The 17,356-nt window shown below is 45.6% G+C and overlaps 1 protein-coding gene across 6 annotated transcripts in view; it reads left to right on the forward strand.

Annotated features, from left to right (window-relative positions):
• The first annotated feature begins 6,801 nt into the window (after window positions 1-6,801).
• INPP4A (inositol polyphosphate-4-phosphatase type I A) overlaps window positions 6,802-17,356 on the forward strand; it is a 123,626-nt gene continuing 113,071 nt past the window's right edge. For 2 of the 6 annotated variants that reach the window (XM_057740796.1, XM_057740794.1), the window contains exon 1: window positions 6,802-7,051. The gene's annotated coding sequence lies outside the window, so the exon portion shown is untranslated. The remainder of the gene's footprint in view (window positions 7,052-17,356) is intronic. The other 4 variants (XM_057740799.1, XM_057740795.1, XM_057740800.1 and 1 more) reach the window with 2 other exon arrangements.

Genomic DNA, 17,356 nt, shown 5'->3' on the forward strand with positions numbered 1-17,356 from the left:
TGTATTGCTATAAACTTCCCTCTTAGAACTGCTTTTGCTGCGTCCAATAGGTTTCAGGTTGTTGTGTTTTCATTGTCATTTGTTTCTAGATATTTTTTGATTTCCTCTTTGATTTCTTTAATGATTTCTTGGTGGTTTAATAGTGTATTGTTTAGCCTCCATGCGTTTGTGTTTTTTGCAGTTTTTTTCCTGTAATTGATATCTAGTCTCACGGCGTTGTGGTCAGAGAAGATGCTTGATATGATTTCAATTTTCTTGAATTTACCAAGGATTGATTTGTGACCCAAGATGTGATCTATCCTGGAAAATATTCCATGTGCACTTGAGAAGAAAGTGTATTCTGTAGTTTCTGGATGGAATGTCCTATAAATATCAATTAAGTCGAGATGGTCTAATGTGTCATTTAAAGCTTCTGTTTCCTTATTTATTTTCTGTTTGGATGATCTGTCCATTGGTGTAAGTGGGGTGTTCAAGTCTCCCACTATTATTGTGTTACTGTCAATGTCCCCTTTCATGGCTGTTAGCATTTGCCTTATGTATTGATGTGCTCCTATGTTGGGTGCATAGATATTTACAATTGTTATATGTTCTTCTTGGATGGATCCCTTGATCATTATGTAGTGTCCTTCCTTGTCCCTTGTAACAGTCTTTACTTTCAAGTCTAATTTGTCTGATATGAGTATTGCTACTCCAGCTTTCTTTTGACTTCCATTTGCATGGAATATCTTTTTCCATCCCTTTCCTTTCAGTCTATATGTATCCCTTGGTCTGAAGTGGGTTTCTTGTAGGCAGCATATAGAAGGGTCTTGTTTTTGTAGCCATTCAGCAAGTCTGCATCTTTTGTTTGTAGCATTTAATCTATTTACATTTAAGGTGATTATTGACATGTGTGTTCCTATTACCATTTTCTTAATTGTTTGGGGTTTGTTTTTGTAGGTGTTTTCCTTCTCTTGTGTTTCCTGCTTAGAAAAGTTCCTTTAGCAATTGTTGGAAGGTTGGTTTGGTGGTGCTGAGTTCTTTTAACTTTTGCTTGTCTGTAAAGTTTTTGATTTCTCTGTCGAATCTGAATGAGATTCTTGCTGGGTAGAATATTCTTGGCTGTAGGTTTTTCTCTTTCAGGACTTTCAATATATCCTGCCATTCCCTTCTGGCCTGCAGGGTTTCTGCAGAAAGGTCAGCTGTTATCCTTACGGGTTTTCCCTTATATGTTATTTGTTGTTTTTCTCTTGCTGCTTTTAATACTTTTTCTTTGTGTTTAATTTTCATTAGTTTGATTAATATGTGTCTTGGTGTATTTCTCCTTGGGTTTATTCTGTATGGGACTTTCTGTGCTTCTTGGACTTGGTTAATTATTTCCTTTCCCATGTTGGGGAAGTTTTCCACTATAACCTCTTCAAGTATTTTCTCAGACCCTTTCTTCTTTTCTTCTTCTTCTGGGATACCTATGATTTGAATGTTGGTGTGCTTAATGTTATCACCAAGGTCTCTGAGACTGTCTTCCATTCTTTTTATTCTTTTTTCTTTTTCCTGCTCTGTGGCAGTTACTTCCCCCATTCTATCTTCCAACTCACTTTTTCATTCCTCTGCCTCAGTCATTCTGCTGTTTATACCATCTAGAGTATTTTTAATTTCAGTTATTTTGTTGTTCATTGCTGTTTGTTTGTCCTTTAGTTCTTTTGAGTCCTTTTTTTTTCTTCTGAGTCCTTAATAACTTTTTCTTGTATTTTCTGTATTTTGTTATCAAGATTTTGTATCATTTTTACTCTCATTACTCTCAATTCTTTTTCAGGCAATTTGCCTATTTCCTCTTCATTTATTTGGTCTTGTGGGTTTTTTTCCTGCTCCTTTGCCTCCACGGTGTTTCTTTGTTTTCTCATAGTAGTCCAAACTTCAGAGGTTGCTTGTCCTGGCAATAAAGGGGTTTAAAGAAGACTGTCCAAGCCTCAGACTAATGGCAGAGTGTTGAGTGAAACAAATACTAAGTCAAGGAAACACATACATGTATAAGACACACAAATACTTAATCCAGTAGAACATAAGGCACTAGAAAGACATGACAGAAGAACCCCAGTATGCTATCAGACATTCAAAGAGAAAACCAACAGAAATTCAAAACTAAAACAGAACAAAACAGAAACAAAAGCAAAAACAAACAAACAACACCACACACAAATGAACACAAATCCAGGGAGATATTGAAAGCTAGGATCAAATAGAAAAAGAGCTAGAGTACCACCAGACAGACTGAAGATTTTCAGAATGAAATCAGACAATTATACTAAGAACTAAGATAAAGAGAAAAACCTAATAATAAATACCAAAGCAGTGTGTCATCTGAAGAATAAAACAAGGAGACAGAGCAGACCAGTAATATTGCTTATAAGTATATTAAGATAAAATAAACTAAAAAAGGATAGATGACAGAGCAACAGAAGAGCATAGTGTGACTGGAAACATGAAAATAAAAAGAAATAGAAATGTATAATAGAGATGAAAAGAAGGTAGCATAGAGTCAGCACTACAAAAAACAGCTAGAAATAGAAATATATAAAAAGGCTAAAAATAGAAATAGAATAAAAATAGAATCAAAAATATGTTATAAAACATGTAGCTCCCTTAGGACTAATATCATAATTACTAATAAAACAAAACAAAACAAACAAAAAAAAACCTAGAACTGACCCCAGAATGGACCATTTCAATAGAATTAATACTAATATTTCTGTTTCCTTGGGGTCTCAGCTGTAAGTGTCCTCCTACCTGCCTTGGGCTTTTTGTATTATTCTACAACCAGCAGAGCTTCCTTTATTGTTCATCTGTAGGCACTGGTGTGTGGGGAGAGAGAGGGTACAATAGTGGCTCCTTCCCCTGGGAGTGAGTGAGCAGTAGCGCCCTGTATGGGTCACTGTGGTTCAGTCAGGCATGGTGATGCCTGTTGCAGACAGACGCTGGTGGCTCAGGTGTAAACAGAATGTCTCAGAGTTGAGTCTCTCTATTAGCTTTTGGCTCTTGGCTGCAGACACTCTAAGCCAGCCCCACCCAGGGGCCTTTGTTATCCCTGAGTGTGTTCACTTGGCCCACAGGAGTCCTTCCTCTGTCAGGTGCTGAGAGAAAGGCTACACCTGCAGCTCCTCCCCACTGCTTGTGAGTCAGCAGTATGCAGCCACCACTATGGTCTCGCAGCTTTCTGCGGTAGGCACTCTTCACTTTGGATCTCTTCCCTCCTGTCCTCTTGGTCCATCTCCCCACTGACAGCAATGTTTCTCACCCTGAACCACTTCTCCGGTTCTCATGCTCCTGCTCCCAGACCCCCTGTTCAGCTGTGAACTGATGTCTCAGTCCAGGCATGCTGAGCTGTGGTGCGGACCCTCCGTGTGTTTCTTGCTCTTTCCTGTCTGCCACAGCTCAGCCACTTCACCCTCTTTGACGCATCATAAATGCCTCCCTACTGATCCAAGGAAATTCCCTGTTGGAGAAGGGGTTTCCCCATCAGATAAGGGCTGTGTCCCTGAATTCGGAAATCTCCCCTCTGTTTCAGATCCCCCCACCCTAGGGTGTGGGACCCATCCCTTTCATTTCTCCTTCTCTTCTTTCTCCTTTTTTTTTTTTCCCCCTCTGTCCTACCCAGTTATGTCAGGATCTTTGCAGTGCTTTCTGGTGTCTGAGGTCGTTTGCTAGTGTTCAGCTGGTTCTCTGTGGGAATTATTGCATATTTTGCTGTATTCCTAATGCATCTGTGGAGAGGGATGCATTCCATGTCCTTCTACTTTGCCACCATCTTTTCTTGTGCTAGAAGGTTCTGTTTCCTCCTTTCCTTTAACTTTTGAGACATGGTTTCCTTTGGTTGTTTGAACACGTTTATAATAACTGATTTAAAGTCTTTGTCCAGTAAGTCTAACATTTGTGTTTTCTCACATTCTGCTGACTACCTTTTAGCCTGTGCCCTTTCCTGTCTCTTTCTCTTTAAACTTTTTGATTGAAACTGGACATTTTAAATGATATAATATGGCAATTCTGGGAATCATATTTCCCTCTATCCCAGGGTTTATTGTTGCTTTTTGTTTGTTTAGTGACTCTTGGGATAATTCTATAAAGTCTGTATTCTTTGTCATTTGTAGCCACTGAAATCGTTGCTTGGTTGGCTTAATTCCTATCTTTTTATTGATATTCTTTGTGTAAATTTGCTAATTATTATATAAAGATAGTCTCAAATGCTGGGACCAATATGTCTTTATGAAGGAGCTCTGTGTGTATGTTGAGGCATGTCTTCAGTGCTCAGGCAGGCAATTTACAACTCTGCCTGAGCCTTCATTTCTTGCTTGCTAAAAGCCTCAAGGTCAGCCAGAAGTGAGGGATTATGGCCTTCTTAAGTCTGTCCTGGACATGTGCATAGCTGTACACATGTGTGTTTCCTTTTGGATTCCAAGAAATATGTCAGATCTTTCCAAACTTCCCCTATGTACATCTTCCTCATTCTTTCCTTTTAAGTTAATTGGTCAGTCTCTTGCTAGCTCCACCTGGTATCACCACCCTAGGCAGTTGTATGGTTAAATAATTGCTGCTGATTGCTTTCACCAAATGCTCTATGAATAGGGCCAATTGCACCAAATAAGCATTGAGTCAGGTCAATTACAGACAAGCCCTGAGAATGGAGCTTCCCCAGTAAGCTGCCAGGCCAGTCAAATAGTGAAAACTCCCTGGGAATAGGGCTTTATGAGGCACTCCAAATGCTTTTTTGCCCCTCCTTTTTTGTGAGGCTGCTGGTTTTCACAGATACTATGGCAGCAGGGCTGTTTTAAGGCTACATATATTCTCCAATGAAAACACATATAAACATAAATATATCATATTTAAAGGCCTCAAAGAAATTCTCATGTGGGTTGGTTCTAGCCCCCAGAATAACACTGCTCAGCTCTTAATTATCATATATAAATTATCTAAATCAGCTTACTTATTGTATATAGATGACCTAGGTCCACGTGTTTATCAGAATCCCTGGATGGCTTGTTAAAACACAGATTGCTTGGCCCCACTTTCAGAGTTTCTGATTCGGCAGGTCTGATATGGAGCCTGGGAACTTGCATTTCTAGCAAGTTCTGAGAGGATGTTAATGGTGTTGTCTGGGGCAACATGCTGGGAGTTTCTGAAGGATGGGGATATTTTCCCACAAGCACACGTCTAGGATACTTTCTTCTATCATGTTCTGATGCTTAGGGAGTGCACAGTACCACGTTTACTAACAAACTTGGCTTCCTTTTCTCTTGATAATGTTCACTCTACAATGAAATTGGGGCCCTGTTCCTTGCCACACTGAAAGTGTAATTAATCTTTATAAGATTAACCTGAATTACACAACAGTTAAGTGACAAATGTTATTGAAAGCCTGATCCTCATTGTGTGTTACTATGCTAAATGAATGAATTGTTGAACTTAGACTGATGTCTATTTTTAAATGTTTGTGAATTTAAATTTGTTACTTTTTTTAAAGCCAGTGATTTAAAAACTCTTGGCTTGATTAAAGTTAGCATGGTCATTAAATGCGTTGTCCAAATACTTTTGAGAATGAAAGGGGACCCTATTACTAATTTTGCTGGGTAAAAGATGTAAACTGGAGTTGTCCCAGCTAAACCAGGTATATTGGTAACCCTAATTTTAGAAAATAAGGTATAAAAATATATTTGCATATCCACAAGTTTGATTTTTTGGGGCTTTAATTTTATACTAGGGTTAAAGTTCTGTCAATATTTCTTTCCCTTTAGCTGAAGAAACAATAGAAAGCTTTTTGTTAGTAAATTACTTTTCAGAAGAGAAATAAAAAAGTTAGAAAATAAATTAAACTTTAAAAATAGTTTTATATGTACTTATTTTTATTCCAGACTGTTGTCTGTGTTTGGTTTTTGGTTACATGCGGGAACTCAGCTCTAATTTTAAATATTAGAGAATTTTTGTCTAATTTTCATTTCCAACAGGTTAATATCTTTTCTTTTTAAAGCAATTTATAAATGCTTGTTTTTATACCTGAGAGATGTGAGCTCCAACTAACAGGTGTTCTGGTTTATTGAATTAAATTAGTTTTCATTCAAGAATTTTTAAGAATTGTTTTTCTGAGAAAATTTAAAGATGAAGATAAATGTTTACATTCAGTCCAGTCTTACCCTTGCTCAAGCAGAAATATTAAGGTTTTAAGTCATATTAAAGTGAAAAATTTCTTCCAAAACTTCTGACTCTTCTATTCCCCACCCCCCCTTGGAAAAACAGAACTTTGGGAGAGAGGTGAAAGGAGCTGATATTTGGTAAGAGTCTGTAAATGTATATTTACACAATATGCCAGGACAGTCTGGAAGGATGTTAGCAGTTTCTGTCTTCTTTTTGCTTATCTGTATCTTCAAAGTATGATTTTAATCTTTGCTTGTTTCTGGGCTGCATGTTCAGTGTCTTAAACGTTGCCAAGGGACTGCGTAGTCTGCACCCGGGAAGCGCGCTCACCGAGGGGCAAAAGGCCGGAGCCGTTCCCGGGTCTGGGTTCTTCCAGGAACCTTCTTCCTCGGGGATGCGTCAGGGCCTCCAAGCCTCAGTATTTGTGAGGGTGAAAATGCCATTGTCCAGTGAAAGTGAGGAAGTTCAAGAACTCCTTGCAGGCGATTTTGATCACACCTGACAGCGGGTCTTGCGGGCACCCAAGCGCTACCATCGCCGGGGAGGACCGGCCAGGAGGGGGCGGCCCAGACCGGGGGCTGTGGAGCGCGCATGCGCGGCGAGGGGGAGGGGGCGGGGCCGGGGCGGGGCCGGCGGGGCCTCCTAAGCGGCGGCGGCGGCAGCGGCAGAGGCAGCAGCAGCGGCAGTGGGTTCTAGGCTGCAACGTTGGCGGCGGGTTCGCGGCTGGGGTGGGCGCCGCGGACCTGGACGAGAGGACCAGCACCTCAGCCCGGCTGCAGCCCACGACCTCGCAACCCAGTGGTGGCGCTGCTGCTGCTGGGCTCGGGCGCGTGGCCGGCGGCACCAAGGACGGCGGGGCGGCAGGGCGCGGGCGCCGCGGGCCGGGACGCGCCAGGTAGGTGGGCCGGGTCGGGCCAGGGGACCGGGATGCTCCTCGGGCGGAGCGGGGCGCGGCGGGGCGCGTCGCGCATCCCGACACCCGGCGCGCAGGACGCGGACGGCGCCCGCGGTTGTCATGGAAATCGTACAGCCTAGCGGTTCCCTGGCGGTGGCGTCTCTGGAGAACAGTCCGACCCCGGCGACCCCTAGCAGGATGGCGCCCCGGGCCGCCTCGGGCTGAGGGGAGCGCGGCGCTGGAGCGGGCGGCTGGGAGCCGGGATGCGGGAGGCGGCGCCCCTGAGGCCAGGTCGCTGCGCCTGCTTGGTGCGTCCCCAGGGCTGGATCTAGTGACTCCAGACGCTGAGGCCTCGCGGTGTTTCGGGTGTAAACAGACCCTGGTAAAAATAAACATGCACCTCGGTGGAGGTCCCCATCCTCCCAAACTCTTCCCTTTTCTGCCGGCCCACAGCCCCCGACAACATTTCTGGCATCTTATGCTTTTGGTACTTTCTTTCTTTATGGCTTTGCTAGTCAATGAATTGAGGCCTGAGAAACCTGCAGGGGTTTGTGACCGTCTCTTGAAAAGCCAGTCGTGAATGTGTAGGCCATAGGAGATTGAAACCCTCAAAACGTCAACGGTTAATTTACGTCTTTGTGGGCAAAGGGAGCGGGTGATGGGCTCGCCTCTCCCTCCCCTCGTCGCCTGCCCTCTGACATTACATAATCATGTATTCCTCCTGCCCGGAGTTCATCCCTAATGACAGATCATGAAAATATTCCTCTGGGTAAGAAAAAAGTATAGGCAGCTGTAAAGCCCATCTTCTTGTCTTTTTGCTTTGCCACTGAATGGATTTTGTGTCGAGAGGCTGCCTGAGAGTCGAATTTGCTTTGCCACGTGCCCCTTAAAGGGGCATGTGAACCGAGGGAGCAGGGGGTGGGGTGGCAGTTTGAATGTTGCAGTGAAATTCTGCCCGATTCATCGCTGTTCACAGTGGATGGTGTGGACTGTGGGGTTGGAAACCGAACAGGCTGACTTGGATGTGAATCCTGAATCTGCCAGTTGGTAACTCTGGTGCTCCATTTTTTCATCTGGGGAAGGTGAGAACAGAACCTACTTTCCTGAGTTTGTTTTGGAATCTGGATATTGTTGGCATTGGTAAATGTACATAGGCTAGCTATAGATTGTCCTGGAATTAAGCCTAATTTTTCTTGGATTGAAAACAGGCTTTCTTTAACAGGAATTTTGTCTTTGGATTTAGACTAGGGCCTTTGTCTGGGGGGTTCTTTGCTGAAATGCTTACTTCTGAAAGAGTCAATTCACTGGTTTCTTTGAAGAAAGTTGCAATGATGGTGCCCACGTGGGAAGGTCAGTGTGGTTGTTGTGTTGGAGGCTTGGCTTCAGAAGACTATGATGCTGTCCCAAGGGTGGCATTGTGTGCGAATGGAGCCCACAAGGGCTGGTTCCCTGTGGTGTCTTGTAAACAAGCCTCTGTAGCAACAAGCCAAAGTTTCCTTTACAGGGAGGGTTTGCCCTGAGGACAGGGCTTAAAGAAATAAATGCTGGAAACATTCAAAGAGAAAGGAGGGCTGTATTTCTACTGAGCTTAGTGGTAGAGTTCGTTGTACTAATTCCACTATTTTTCATTAGGCTTATGCTGTCTAAGAGTGTTTATCTGCTCAGGTACAAGTCCTGCTTCCCAACTAGACTCAAAGTCAAGAGTAGTAGACATTATATCTCATTGTTTTTGGAAACGATATTTTGTTGTATTGCTGTTAGACTTAATGCCATTAGTAATTTAAAACAATTTAAGGAAAGGATGAAATCAAATAATATACATGAGAGGTTGTTGTGAGCTGTAAAGCTCTAGAGAGGCAGCTTGTATATGTTAGAACTGTTGACAGTTCAAGTCGCTTTAGCCCCTGCCTGCCTGGGAGCATTCTTCTCAGCCAGCAAATCTGCAAGTGCATCAAAGGAATTGAATCAAAAGGCATGCGGGGGAAAAACTGACCCCCAACCTCCACCCCATGGCTTAACATTTCAAGAATCCAATGAGACGGAGTAGAGGGGGAGACTTTGGACCAAGACTATTTTATCTTGGTGTCTTATGAAAAACCCGTTTAGAGATTATATATGCCAGGAAGGGCCCTGTTGCATCATCAGCTACTCACAGTGTCAGGGTGCTTTGGCTTTCACGGAGGGAAAAATAGCACAAATTTGCAGTGAAGAAGCCTTGATTATGTCGTTGCTGCTTCTGTGGAACTTGATTAATGGGCTAGTCTTGAGAGATCTTTCAAAACAGCTTTTCCCAGCGTCCTGGAACAGAAGCTCTGTGAGGAGAGCACATTCTGGGGAGACCAGTATTAACACCAGGGCAGGCCTGCTTCATTTTGTCTCTCTGTGCTTTTTTTTTTTTTTTTTCCTCTGTGCTTTTAAGGAAAATGTGATTGTGAACTTAATCTCCAGGAATTTACCTGTATTTTTCTATGCGTATGCACACCTTGCCCTCTTTAAAAAAATTTCTTAAATATATTATTTCAGATTCACTGAAAAGTTGCAAGAATAATCCAAAGAGTTCCCAGATATCCTTTACCCAGATTCTCCAAATGTTGACATTTGGTTTATCCTCTCTATTTGTGTGTGTGATTATTTTTCTCTGAAATGTTTAATGTTAAGTTGCAGACTTGATACACTTTTACTGCTAAATACTTTATTGTGTGTGTCATAAAGACAAGGACATTCCCTTACAAAACAACAGTATGATTATTAAAAATCAGGAAATTAAATGTTGATGCAACACTATTATTTAATCTACAGGCTTTTTTCAGATCTTGCCAGTAGCCGCTTTAGAGCAAAAGGAAATCCCAGATTATATGTTGCATTAAACTGTCATATCTCTTTACTGTCCTTTAATCCGGAACAGTTCCTGAGTCTTTCTTTGTATTTCATAACTTTAACGTTGACATTTTTGAAGACAACTGCCTGTGTTTTGGATAATGTCCTTCCACTTGGGTTTGCCTGCGATTTCCTCCTGCTTAGGTTCACGTTATGCACTTTTGGCAGGTGTGGTACAGGGTGATGCTGCAGCCGTCTTAGTGTTGCATCTCACAGTGGGAGGCACATGATGTTGATTAATCCCATTTGCTGGTCCTAACTTTCATCACTTAAGGTGGTGTCTGCCAGGTTCCTTCATGGAAAGTTACCATTTTTCCCTTTGTCATTAATATGTATCTCATAGTAAGATCACTTGAGACTATGTAAATATACTTTCACGCACCAGTTTTAGAATCCATAGATGATTCTTACCCAGATCAGTTATGGTAGTTGGCAGATGGTGATTTTCTAATTTCGTGTTTCTTTCTGCGCTTATTAGTTGAAACTGTACTGAAAGGAAGAACTTTACTTTCTCCCTCATTTACTCTTTGGTTTATGTCTCTGCACTCACAAATTCCTGCTTTATGCAATATACTTTGTTATGCTTATTATTCATTTCTCTGCTTGAATTGTCCTAGACTTGGCCTGCAGGAGCCCCTTCAGCTGGCCTTTAGGTCCTTTTGACATGTTCTCATCATTCTTTGAGGACTTCTTTGCTTTCTGCCACAAAACCTCCTAGACTCAGCTTGTACTTTCCAGCCCTGGAATCAGCCATTTCTCTGGAGTCCAAGTTCATTTTAGTGGAGAATGATACTTAAAAACCCAGAACCGGGTGCTAAAAACCCAGCAAGGTGCTGCTTGCTGCTTCTGGGCCTTTTCGGTGGACAAATGTTCTCATTGTAAACATAAACATATCATACAAAATTTTGTCTGATTTGCTTTTTAAATTTAGTGCTATGTCCTGGATGTATCTGTTATGCATGTATATGCACTGACATGAAAAGTCTGGTCTGTATTCCAGAGTGTGGGTGAACTGTTATTTACTTAACTGTTCTTTATTGATGGACATTTGTTTTCAATATTCTGCTCTAAAAATAGTGGGGAATCTGTGAACCACGTCGTTGTCAACGCAAATATTTCAGTCTTCTAGATCCCTAGAAGTAGAATTTCTGAGTTAAAGAGTAATATTAAATGGATAGCTTCGCCACATTGCCCCCCACTTCCAAGAGGCTTTATCACTCCATGCTCTTTTCATCCGTGTGTGAAATTGCCTTTTTCCCTTTAATTTAGCCAACACTGAACCGGAGAGTATAAATCTTATTAATTTTTGCCAGTCTAATGGATAAAGAAGGCATTACTTCTTAAATTACGTTTCCGAAATTACCAAAAATACTGAAAACCTTTTCTTGCTAGTTTATACTTTAGCTTCTGTGAATTACCTGTTCGTGTCCTTTGCCTGTTTTTTCTTATTAGGTTAGCTCATTGGATTGTGGAAGGTACTATAACTTTGGACTTTATTCTTGGCAGCCTTTGATACCTCCTTTAAGGGTGATGCACTTCTCATCCTAGAGGAGAAGGAAGCTAACCTTTTCAGAGCTCCCCTACACTCCAGGCCCTGGGCCAAGCGTCCCTGTGCACCCTCGGCAAAGTCCTGGGCGAAGGCGAGTGGTGTTGAGGGGGAGGCGCAGTTAAGGCATTACCTGAGAGTGGTTATGGGTGGTTGAGTGGGATTCAAACCCAGGTCTGTCTAGCTCTAGCGCCATCTCCACGAAATTACATAGCTTCCTTCACAGGATTTTGAAATGAACGGTTTACTTTACGTATCACTGTGGGGATGAAGATCAGTGTCCTGGAGTCCCCAGTGTTGGCAGTGGCTGTATCAGTAGAGGACTCTTTTACTCAGTCCTGCTTGGTGAGCGTGCACATCTCTCACAACCATCTCTTTTATTCCTGGGACTATTGTGGACCCTGCAGCCAAGCTTCCTGTGAGCCTCCAACTGGCTGTGTGACTTTGGGCAAATAGCTTCATCTTTCTGTGCCTGGTTTTCTCACCTTCAAAACTGGGCTGATGGCAGTAGCAACCCCAGAGGTTTTGTTGGGGGTGGGGGTGGAGGGGTTGAATGAGTTAATGCACATCAGGTGTGTGAATGGTGCGTGGTGCCTGCTGAGCACCCAGGGACTGAGCCTTACGATGAGTTTATATGGAGAGCACGTGCGGGAGCCTGCATGGAACTTGGAATGAGCACAGCCTCTTCTCGTTGGTTTGTTTTTTTTTTCTTTTTTTGGTGGGATCTTCCTGGAGCAGGGGTCGAACCCCTGTCCCCTGCATTGGCAGGTGGATTCTTAACCACTGCGCCACCTAGGAAGCCCCGGTTTAATTTCTTAAGCATCCCTTTTGTCATAACCCGGCTGGGAAATGGGAACCCAGGGCCCCTGGGTGCTGTGTGCTTGTCTCCTCTCTCTACAGACCTTGTCCATGCCCTGTCACGTCCCCGCCAGCCAGCCCCGTTGGCCCCTTGTGCCTGCCCGCAGCCCCTAAGCTGGGGCAGCTGAGACACTGCAGGCCTTTCCGTGTGGAGTCTCAGAAGCTGGCAGTATCTGGTGGGGGAGGGGCATGCTATGGGGATAAAGATGAGGTGTCTATTTTCTGGAATGGGGTCAGGAAAACAGACGGGTGCCCTCTGGCCTCCAGGAGGAGGGGAGGGGACCCCTGGAGGGGCCAAGTGATCAGCTCCCCTCAGCTCCCTTCTTGGGACCTCTCAGAGCCTTTGCTTCAGACACCTGGTTGTTCTCCAGACCTCGAGTCCCTGCAGTGCTCCTTCTGTTCCACTTGCAGGCAGGATTCTGAGGTCTCCTGAAAGCCCCGGCCTCTCTCCCTGCTCCCTGCCCCACGCCTCCACCAGTGCCCTTGAGCGGCTGGTATCAGCGGCTGTTACAGTAGTTGTCTGATAACACTCACTCACTCCAGGATGTGGAACTCCTTTCCTTCCCTGTCCTGTGTTGCCTGCATTTCCAGGTGGTGCATTCTCTAACTCATTAATTAGGGCTTTCAAGGATGACCTTGGTGTACAAATTCTGGGAGTGGGAAGGAAATGCATTTAGGCAGGTGGGTGTTTCTGGATAACACATGCTGTTAAGGATGCCCAGTTCGGGAGTCTTCCTGGGGTTATAGATTATGGGGTGTGTCAGTTGGGGTGCTTTTTGCAAGTGAACAGTGAGGACGTTTATTGTCTTACAGAGCCGGAGTCTTACTCTAGCAGCAGTTTCACAGTGTTGTCGAGAACCTAGATTCTTCATCCCAGGGTCTGCTTCCCCGTGGCTATGAGATGGTCCTCAGTGCCAGCGAGACTGTGTGAAGGAGACACGCCAGCCAGTCCCTGGCCACGGCGTGTGCGCATCCTCCCTCGGGTCTGTGGGAGAGGTGAGGATCACGCGGACTCCCCCACCCCAGAACGGGAGGCTGTGGCAGGCTGTGGGCCGCCTGACTTAGATGTGCTCCTCCATGCGTGGTCCCCAGACCAGCAGCAGCATCGCCTGAAACTTGTCCGAAATGCAGTCTCAGGCCTCAGCCAGTCAACTGAATCAGAAACTCTGGGATGGGGCCCAGCGATCTATTTTGAAACAAGCCCACCAGGTGATCCTGATGCAAGGTCAAGTCTGAGAAGTGCTCTCTTAGTCTAGTCAAGACCACCCCCCACTCCTCAGCTGGAGACGGGTCTGGGGTTTCTGGAATCCAGAGAGGATAGTTTCCAGAACAGGCCAACGATGAGAGAGAGAAGTTGGGAGGTCAGCCCACAGCATCAACCAAGGGCGTGTGAAGTGTTTCAGGAGCCTGTGGGCAGCTTTGCCCTCCTTGGCCCCCCTGCCCTGTGTCCCAGTGTATGGGCCCAGCTGAGCGTCCAGGCTCCCGTGCCCACAGCCTCTCCAGCCCCTCTGATGGGGCTCACGCCCTCCCTGCGCGATCGGCGCTGAAGGAGGCAGCATTGGTAACACCAGCCTCAGCTTCTCTCTCTGGCCCAGCAAGGAAGGAGGCCAAGGGCCCTGCTGACTCACTTTCCGAAGCCGGTCCCAGAGCGTGTGCGGGTGTGTGGGGTTTGCATGTGCTGCCGCCTCTCACTCAGTCAGGAAGAAATAGCCGTGCAGTCCGTCGGGGCTTGGGGAATGCTGGAGGAACTCGCCTGGAGGGACGGCAACCTCGAGGGCTGCGTTCCTGGCGGCGGGTAGGCCTGCCTTTCGCAGGCACAGCCCTGGCTTCACGTTTGGGTGAAGTAAAACAGCCCCCTCCACAGTGTGAGTCGTGAGATCAGACGAGCCCCCTGTTCAGATTTGTCCTGGAACTTGAGAGCTGAGGTATTTCTATATTTTCTTGACTTTGCACAGCTTTAGAGGTTCATCCTGATACATAAAAATGATGTATGGGAACCGCCTCACCCTGAGCGCTGCCGCATGGGTGCTGACGGCTGAGGGGGGAAGAGCAGCGAGGGGGAGGCAGGCTGGGGGGGTCCACAGCAGTGCTTTTCAGAGGCAGTGGTCCGAGAAATCAATTTGAGGTTGTAACCAGCATAAAATTTTTTTTGGAAATAAAATAGAAAATATCCAAGTCTATTTCCTACAGGGAGGATAAGCCTTTTTTGCTAAAACACAGTTATTTGCATGTGGTGTGTGTGGGTATTGTCACGGTGTGATCGTTTCTTCCTGTGGGTTTTTTTAAAAAATGTATTAAATCCAAGGGTTGAGCACAGGGAGGAGGGCGCTCCGCTGGACGTTTGCACACACGAGGTCTTTTGCTGGGCAGGGGCCTCCGGGGTCCATGGCTCACCCTCGGTGGAGAGACACTGATTGGAAACGAGAGGGGCCTTTTAGTGGTGTGGGCCGGGGGCGTGGAGCTGGACCCACGAGGGCGGCAGGGAAAGGATCTGACCTTCCTGGTCTTCATCTGGTTTGTTTGTGGTGTTTGACCCCCTGGGTCAGATCCTCCTGGTGATGTTGGGGGTCCTCAGCCTGGCCACTCTGAGACGGGGGCGGCAGTGGCAGGGAGTGTGGCGACCTGTCAGAGGTTTAACATCTGACGCTGGGCGCCTGACCCATCCTAACAGGGGGGATCAGCGAATGGTGACCTTCAGAGGTGGGGGCGGGGAAGCGGATGGAGGTGGAGTTGGATGTGGACAGATGTCTGGGTCTGGCTTGTTTTGAGGCCTGTGAGCACGCCCGCCTCATTCTCCTTTGTGGCTTAACAGGGACAGGACAACTCACAAGTGACCTTGACTGCCTTTGGGATGGTGTGATATGCATTATTTCATGCAGGGGTTAGTCTGGTTTGTGTCACAAAGCATATGTAGTAATGGCTTCGGAGTGTCTGTGTCTGTTTTTTGAGGGGGGCAGGTTGGATTGTGGGAAGAGAAAGTGCTGGACAAGAACCTGAGTCAGCTTTCCCATGTGTAAAATGGGGAAGGTGCCTGGCTCACAGGGATGGGGTGAGGGGCTGTGTGGATTAAATAGTACAAGCAGGAGAGGTCTGCACGCTATAGCTCGCGACCAGTGCCGATCCAGGGAAGGTACTGTCTCGCAGGAGGCCCGGCGTCTCCCCTCTCGACTTTGCAGTCTCGATAACCCTCTTGCCTGCTGTGCCCCATCCTAAAAAGTGTATTCAAAAGGCTAGAGTGCATCCCATCTCTGAGTCCTGCCCAGGGCACCTTTGAGGGGAAATGTTGCAGAAGTAGGAGGTTTTGAGAGGCAGGGGACCGCCAGCAAAGGTCAGAGGAGAAGGATGTGGGCAGAAGGGGGAAGAGGGAAGTGGGAGTGGCCCGGCCTCATAGATTTTTAGTCGGGTGGTCACTGACCCAGCTGTCTTCTACTGACACTTTTTTTTCTTTTCCCTAAAGCACATAGAAACTTGTGATTGTCTGCAGCGGAATGTTAAGTATTTTCACATTTCTGATTGTTTTGACTGTGTTCTGCATAAATACATGTGAAACAGCATGATCACGTTGCCTGTTTGGGTGATAACCAAATGGCCGATAAAATGGAATCAGTCACGGAGCCCAGTTAGGATGGGGCTGTGTGCCAAGAAGTATCAAGATGCTCCAGAATCTTCCAAATATTGTTACTGCTCTGGTTTGGAAGAGGAGAGGTGGGTGAATGGGTTGCCCTTGGGGAAACACCTTGCTGGTTGACCAGGCCCACGTGGGGTGGAGGAGGAGAGCGGGTTTGGGTTTTACCCCCAGCTTGCAGGTGACTTGGCGAAGTCGGGCCTGAAGCTCACTTCCTCCTTCCTTGTTCATCTAGTGAAGGTCAGTCCCTGCGTTCCTGCCCCCTCGGCCCCCAGTCCTACATTGCAGTGGAGTTGTGATGGTGCTCGAGGGCTGCATGGATGAAGTCTTGTGTGTGCTAGATTTGGTTGGCCTCGGGCTCAGAGACACACACATAGAGTCTATTTAGGGAAGTGCTTCTTGAGTCTGTGGTCTTGGAAGTCCACCTCCTGCCTTGTGCTCTTTCACTTTCTCTCTCCTCTGCAGTGATTCAGCAGCTTTCTAGAATGGAGAAGCTTTGTGTCAGAGGTGCTGCAGGACCCCAGGCATGTCCGTGGAGGTGGAATCTCCCTGTGTACCATGTAGACCAAACACTTCCGGGTCTAAGTAGAGCATCCAGTGCCTTCCCTGGCTCCTCCACCTGTACCCCGTCCACACACCCATACGCTGAGGTTCTTTGTAGAAAGTCCCCCAGTATAGCTACACTTTGTGTTGAAGCCCAAATCCTTGCCATTCTCCATGGACTGATGGAGACCACTCTACTCCCTGATATTTTGCCCTGATAATTTTTGCACAGTCATCATCTGGTTCAGCTCTGGATTCTCTCTGGCAGCTTGACATCCTTCCCTGACTTCTCCACTTACCTCTCTCTGACCTCCTTTTACTTAGTTTTCGACCTGTTTTATTTCTTATTAGCCATTCCTGACCTCTTACACAAAGGATACATGGATTTAAAGTTATCCGTCAAAGCATAAACTGGTTGAAAAGAAAAAAGAAAGAGCTTCAGATGGATACAACTATATGAGTACTGTCCCTTCAAGAGGAGTCCTCCTAGGTCAGGGATGCTGCCACTGGTGAAAGCTGTCATATTCTTCATTTGTGTGTCTTCTTGAAACACCATACAGCCCATAAGAACAGGAACCTGTCTTACTTGATAGCACAAATAGTCTTGGAAATAGTTGCTGTTCTACGTGTGATTGTTTACGACATGTGTTTTGTGGTGATTATTATAGGTGCTTTTGAACTGTATGGTATTTTGAATAACTTCAGCAGAGAGAGGAAGATCTTTGCATTTTGAGTCAACTGAATTACTCATTCTTTAATTAGTCAAATAACTTTACCAAGCTAGGTATTCGCCTCATTGGTCAAAGACAGAAGAAATGCCAACAGATGGATTGGGAAGCCTTGAGGGACTTTGTGC

Source organism: Hippopotamus amphibius, chromosome 7 (genome assembly GCF_030028045.1).
Source record: "Hippopotamus amphibius kiboko isolate mHipAmp2 chromosome 7, mHipAmp2.hap2, whole genome shotgun sequence".
Lineage (NCBI taxonomy): Eukaryota > Metazoa > Chordata > Mammalia > Artiodactyla > Hippopotamidae > Hippopotamus > Hippopotamus amphibius.